This window comes from Chrysemys picta, chromosome 7, assembly GCF_011386835.1.
Source record: "Chrysemys picta bellii isolate R12L10 chromosome 7, ASM1138683v2, whole genome shotgun sequence".
NCBI lineage: Eukaryota > Metazoa > Chordata > Testudines > Emydidae > Chrysemys > Chrysemys picta.
The window spans coordinates 59,675,061-59,681,913 of NC_088797.1; the positions used below are offsets into that span (position 1 = coordinate 59,675,061).

Sequence of the window (6,853 nt, forward strand, 5' to 3'; positions counted from 1 at the left end):
TCAAGGAGACAGATATAGAGCCATTCTTGCCTTTTTTTCCAGCAAGCTGGAGGCAAACATGCAGAGACTTGACTAGTTGCCAGACTGAAAAGTTAGAGAAAAAGTGAGTTGAAATGAGGTTTAATTACTTCCCCTCCTCCTTTGTCTCTTGGCCCTTCGGTTCTCCCATAAAACTGTCTTCTCTCCATCTATCCTTTCTCCAGACTTTTTCTTTTCTTTTTATAATCACAACTGAAACCCCATCATTAGTGTGTTGTCATGCTGCCACAGGTCAGCACACTGAGTCAATTCACTTTGCAGAAGACAGCACTTCCTTTACAGTAATTGTCATTGCAGTAACATTTTGTATGACACTGCATTTCAACAGGGTCCGTGATTTGCTTTTTAGGCTACTAGCCAGATGGATTTTTTTTACAAAAATAAGGGTTTCTGTTGTTCTTACTAACTCAGAATACTGACGCTACTGTGCACTCTTGTAGTGTATTTCATCTGAGGATCTCAAAGCACCTTACAAACATTAAAATTTAACTTTGCAATTTTCTGTCCCTATCTCTATTACACATATGAGGAAACTGAGGCATAAAATGGTTAAGTGATTTGCGTAGGATCTGTGACAGAGCCAGGAACAGAACAGATGTCTCCTGATTCCAGTCACATGCCTTGACTGTAAATTCATCTTTCATCCCATTATCAAAGCAAGGTCCCAATCTTATGAGGTGCTGAGTAATCTCAACTCTAAATCAATAGAACATGTGTCAACAAACCCGCAAGTGAGTTTTGTATATATTTTTCTATGTAATATTAGAATTGTTCTATAGGAATAATTACCATACTGGATCAGATCAGGGGTTCATCTCCAGTATCCTGTCTCTGGCAGCGACTAGCACTAGCTGCTTCAGAGGAAGAAGTCCTGCAGTACTAGACAGTTATGGGATAACCTGCTCCCAGGGAAAGTTCCCTCCCCACTAGCTGCAAGTTGGCTCATACCCCAACATGAAGGTCTATATTACTTCCAAAACTTTTTGTTTTTAAGTTTACCATTAGCTATTGTTAATCTGATTTGATTAGAGCAGAGGACTCATTTACTTGGCTCATGCCTGAATTTGACAAAATCCCATCCCACACAGAAGTGGGACAGTCACAGACCTATATCTGAATGCAAATTACTCATAACAATTCTATCTGACCCATCTTATCTTGTAGCTAGGTGTCACCAGGAAAGAATAATAGATCTTATGTGGCTCAGACCTTTGTATAAACAGAGCCATTAAGGAAAATGGGAGACCATTAAAGAGGTGGGAGGAAATAGCAGATGTGAAACCAAGACATGGGTAATTACTTTGGGTTATAACAGAGGGCTTTGTTATGAAACATTCTTCAATACACAAACCCACAAGGCAAGGGGCAGGTTTGGAGGGAGGTGGTTCTCATTAACACCTTACATGGAATTATCTACATATTTTGGGGAACTAACCAAAGGAAGTATGAGAAAGGAGCTGAGCTATTTTCCTTGGCACTGAAGGCTTGTCTACACTACCAACTGGATCGACGGGCAGTGATTGATCCAGCAGGGGTCGATTTATCGTGTCTAGTATAGATGTGATAAATCGACCGCCGATCGCTCTAGTGTCGACTCCGGTACTCCACCTTAACGAGAAGCGCAAGTGGAATCGACGGGAGGACACACCGCAGTGAAGACATCATGGTAAGTAGCTCTAAGTATGTTGACTTCAGCTATGTTCACATAGCTGTAGTCGTGTAACTTATATCGATCCCTCTCGTAGTGTAGGCCACCCCTGAGTTTCAGAAGAGGATGAGCAGTTAAAATGTCTCTGAGGCCAGAGAGACAACATTTAAGAAGACAGGGCAGGTTTTTATGAGGCTGTTTCATAGGATTCTGAATGCCTTATCCTATATTTCCTTTTTTGTTACTTAAGAAGGCTCTAGGCCATAAAACCTTTGTGCAGGAATAGAGGTGAAGACTGTTAAAGACACCTAACTTCCAATGAAAGTCAATGGAAGTTAAGTGCCTAAACCTTTGGAGGAAAAAAAGAAAAAGGGAAAAAAAAACCCCTACTCCCAACCTCCTTTTAATTTTTTCCTCTGTTTTCTCCATTGTACTGTCTGTTATGTATATTAGCCTGATAAAGACTAAAATAGGGTAAGCAAGCAGGAACAATGGATAGTACAAGACAAATTACCCCTTTATAATGTGTACGAGGAGCATTGGCTGTGTTCGAGCATGGCCCCATGGGCTTACAGATTCATGGGCTGAATATAGCCTTTTTAAAACATAGCACTGTCCAAAGCATTATTCAATACAATTATTTAATTACTCTAGCTGGGGTCAAGAGCAACTTGCTCCAGCCTCCCTATGTTGTCCCGTATCAGCAACTGACTCCTATTGCATGGAATCTTCTCCCTTCCTGTGAAGGCTAAGGATTGACTTTTCCAGAGCAGCAGTGCTCTGGAGGTGACGTATCCACACCAGGAAATCTCTGGCTGTGATATGTAGAATGAGGCAGTAGTATGCCTTGCTGCATGAGCCACCTACCCAGCCAGCAGAAAGGAAAATATCCTCCCATGTGCATCCCAACAGCAGTAAGGCCTTCAGCTCCATTTTCAGTAGGGTGACCAAACAGCAAGTGTGAAAAATCAGGATGGAGGTGGGGGGTAATAGGAGCCTATATAAGAAAAAGCCCCAAATATCGGGACTGTCCCTACAAAATCGAGACATCTGGTCACCCTAATTTTCAGGCACAATAACTACCAGCTCCCAGAAGCTCCGAACCAGAGGGCACCTTTACCAACATGGAGGTACAAACTTTCACCTACACAGTCCTTCCACTCTGCAGGGTAGGCTAGAAGCAGTGTTTTACAGAACAAGGGGTCCTGGTGCATGACTAGGGCTCCTAGACACTATGCTAATACAAATAATAAGTAATATCAACAACAACAACATTGTTAACTTCAGTTTCCTGTTCTTCCCTGTGTGCCCATCATCACAGGTCCCAGTACCAATGATTAAAGAGCACAATTCAAATCCTGTTAATTCTCCATTAACACTTAGGATACTGGCTAAAAGAGTCCATCACCTTAAGGACTAACCAGCTCTTAAGGGTTTTAATAAGGTTTCTAGGAAATGAAGAAGGCAGTTTTTCCTTGTCAGGTGGGATTAATTCAGGATGCTGATCTAGCATCCTACCTCTCTTTCTCCCATGACTAGCAGTCTCTTTGTCACCTGCCTCACCCTATTGGCAGACACTTTTGTAGGCCACGAAACAGCAATCAGGAAAGCAGGCTGGCAGAGGCGAGACCATGGCATGTTGCCCAGAGTAGATGTTATCATATAGGGCTAGCAGTGGGAGGGAGGATCCACTACCTCATCTGTGAATGGTGGAGGAGTTACTCATTCAAAGAATTACATCCATTATAGCGAAGCCCTTGGTATTTCCTGGCAAATCTGCACAGAGCACAGCTACAAATTTAGGATGTAGTAATCCGTTAGAGCCACCGAATTTAACCCCCATAGAGACACTTCACTCTTTCTACACCTGGCAAAAATAGTCTTGGAACATGAAGATTTTCTAGCCTTTGAGTACCAGTTGTCCTTTTTGACAGTTTCAACAATTTTGACTTTGTACAGCTGTGCAATGAGTTCTCAGAGCTTAGATTCTATTTTCAGGCACTAATATCCTGCACTGGAAAATCTTTTCTCGTCAATATTCTTGCTGTTGACAAGGCCACAGACAGCATGAGGGGATAGCTCAGTGGTTTGAGCATTGGCCCGCTAAACCCAGGGTTGTGAGTTCAATCCTTGAGAGGGCCACCTAGGGATCTGGGGCAAAAACAGTACTTGGTCCTGCTAGTGAAGGCAGGGGGCTGGACTCGATGACCTTTCAAGGTCCCTTCCCGTTCTAGGAGATAGGATATCTCCATTTATTTATTGTCAGCCTTGCACTCCTCCAGACCTCTTTCCAGTTGCACAAGACCCTTCAGACTAACTGCTTGCATAGTGCTGATGCTTGGCTCTAGGACTCAGTGTTGCTGTCATATCCAAGACTGAATTTAAGTTCTCTCCTTTAAGCCCTTCCTTCCAACATCTCACTCTCCACCTCCTCTCTCAAGCTCCCTGTGGCTTATCTCCTATGTGATTATACAATTGTCTTGTTATATAAACTTACTATCCTTGGTAGTTTAGAATTAAGACACCTGTTATACAATGTCTAAACTGCAAACGATCCTACATTTAAGTCTTAAAGGACTCAATTTTAAATCAGTAAATGTCAATAATCCTTTGACTTTTTCCCTGCACTTGAAATCCTCTGCAAAGAGAAAAGATGAAATGTTGTACTTGAGGACAACCGATGTAATTTTCTTGTTGTCCTTTCTATCTAGCAACTAGTTCCTAAAGTTATGAAAAATGATCATGATTGTATTTATCAACAGTTATAAATCTAAAGTTTCTATAGTCAGTTTACACTGAATAAAAATTATCCAACATTTATGTTCTGCATTTCCTGCTAATGCAAATATTCAAGATGTGGTTCTCCTCTGAAAAGCAACTGTGTAAAAAACGACACCTTCCTACCCAACTGATTGCTCCTGGTTTGTATTCAGTCAAGTGTAATACCTTCCATAACATTCAACTTGAGATAACAAGGATGATTTTGCAGGGAACGCAGTTATGGGGGGGGTGGGGGGGGCAGAATCCTTTTACTTGTAAACTTAGCACAGCTAATATATTGTAAACATGAAACTAACATTTTTTCAAGCAGAACTTTTGTATTGATGGAAACAAAATACTAGGAATTATAAACCTCTATATTAACCACTGAAACTCAGAAAAATAAAAAACAAGTCTTTATGCCCTGGCACCTGATTCTGCACTGACTTAGGCCCTATGTGACTGTCATACAGGGCATAAATCAGCACAAAATTTGACCCCATAATCTCCCATTATACTTACACGTGAATAATTTCACTAGTTCCTTAGCAACACGAGAGCTGACATGCCAAGATGTGAAAGTTAATAGCAAGCAAGCTGTCCCATAGACTCAGGCTGTAAATAAAGCACAAGCTACAACTAGTGTCATATTCAGCTCAACAGCAGAAACGATGAGCATCTTATATGGTCCCACGTTGGATCATAATCAAAATATGAATAACTTTGCAGCCAAAACAATCAAGAGTCAAATGGGCTTCATTTGGTAAATAATGTATTTCCTGGCTCCGTCTGAGTTAGGAGCCGGAAATGCATTCTTGGAGAGGCTGCTGACAGCGGGGATAGGGCTGCCTCCCTCCTCCTGGAGCTGCCTGTTGCTTCCAGGTCTCTCCTCGAAAACAGTAACCTTCCCCACCCCCCACGATTCAGTTGATATGCACATTACCTGTGGAGGGATGCACCTCCCCCCCGTCACATCACGGAGACTGGGACGGATAGATACCCCTTTAAACTGACTGTTACTATATGAGTGTGAAGCACCCCCAAGCAGTCAGACCACTTTTATGGGAAAGGATGTTAATCATCTAAATGAAGGAAGGGCCAATGCCACTTGAAAATCCGTAGCTCTTTGGGGAGAGGTTCCCAAGTCCCTTCCCCTCCCTAACCCTGTGGGGTGAAGAGGGATACCCAGTCCCTTCCCAGGCTTTTTAGGGGAATTGGGGGTGGGATCCCTTGGCCCTTTTGCTGAATTGGGGGGGGGGGAGGGTCCCGTGAACCTTTCCTGACCCTTTAGAGGAATTGGGGCTGGGGCGCCCTGGCCCTTTCAGGGAATTGGGGGTGGGAACCATGCCGCCTCTGAGGGTGCCTATGTGCTGTACTACCCCTGCCTGCCCCCCCCCCTCGGCTGGGATCCAGTCACTTGCTGCCCGGAACCACTGGGGACACCCCTCCTCGGCCCGGTGCGGGTCCCAGCCCCTCCCCGTGGAGATGATGACCCCCAAACTCCTTGCCCTTTGGCGTGGGGAGACCAGCCCCAGCCCCTTCCCCTGTCCGTCGGGATGGAGCTGGGGGGGAAATCCTGGGGCCCCGGGGGCTGGGGCAGGGCGGCGGCCGAGCCCGCGATTACCTCGCTGCCCCGCACTGGGCCCAGGCCGGCTCCTCCAGCTGTTGCTACCCATGGCCGGGGCGGGCGGCGAGCTGCTCCTGCGAGGGCTGTACGGCTCCAGCCGGCCGGGGTGACCCGGACTCTCGGCTCCTGCCCGGCTCCTGTTTACACGGGGAAGCCCAGCTGTCTGTCAGCGCGCCGCCCCGCCTCCGCCGCCATGGCCGGGGGCGGGGCGGAGCCGCCTGGGCCTGCGGGGCTCTGGGAGCCGGTGCCGGGCGCTTTCCTACGAGCGCAGGGCCTCGCAGTGTTGCAGGGCCGGGCCTCGGGGCGGGGGCGCGGCGCCCTCAGGCCCCTGGACTCCGAGGGAGGGTGCGGCGCCCTCAGGCCCCTGGCACTCTGGTTGCTGATGGGTGCCGGGTGCTTGGGTGCCTGTGAACCCCTGCAGTCGCTCTTGCCCCCTGTGAAAGTCGCGGTGCCCCTAGGCTGCTGCACGCCAGTGGGAGGGTGCACGCCTGCTCCCTGGGCCCCCTCATAACCCTGGCGGGGAATGTGGCTGTGTGCCGAGCTGAAAGCACGCCCACTGGGGAGAAACGCTGTGCCCCGAGCACCCCCACCCCCCATGTGCCAGTAGAGGGCTATGGGTGGATGCTGCAGCATGCATCCATGGGGGAAGACCTGGTACCTTGAGGCCATTGTGCACCCCGTTGGCAGAGATCTTGTACACTGATGCCAGCGTGGACAATCGAGGGGGAAGACATTGCAATCCGAGGCCACCATGCCCTTGGCGAATTGAGACATTTGTG

The 6,853-nt window shown here is 47.0% G+C and overlaps 1 protein-coding gene across 6 annotated transcripts in view; it reads right to left on the reverse strand.

Annotated features, from left to right (window-relative positions):
- Window positions 1-6,536, reverse strand: part of MARCHF8 (membrane associated ring-CH-type finger 8) — a 193,980-nt gene extending 187,444 nt beyond the window's left edge. The window contains exons 1-2 of one of the 6 annotated variants that reach the window (XM_042856087.2): window positions 6,072-6,536; window positions 4,970-5,062 (exon numbers count right to left, since the gene is read on the reverse strand). The gene's annotated coding sequence lies outside the window, so the exon portion shown is untranslated. The remainder of the gene's footprint in view (window positions 1-4,969; window positions 5,063-6,071) is intronic. The other 5 variants (XM_065553340.1, XM_024111937.3, XM_008175463.3 and 2 more) reach the window with 5 other exon arrangements.
- Window positions 6,537-6,853: the final 317 nt, after the last annotated feature.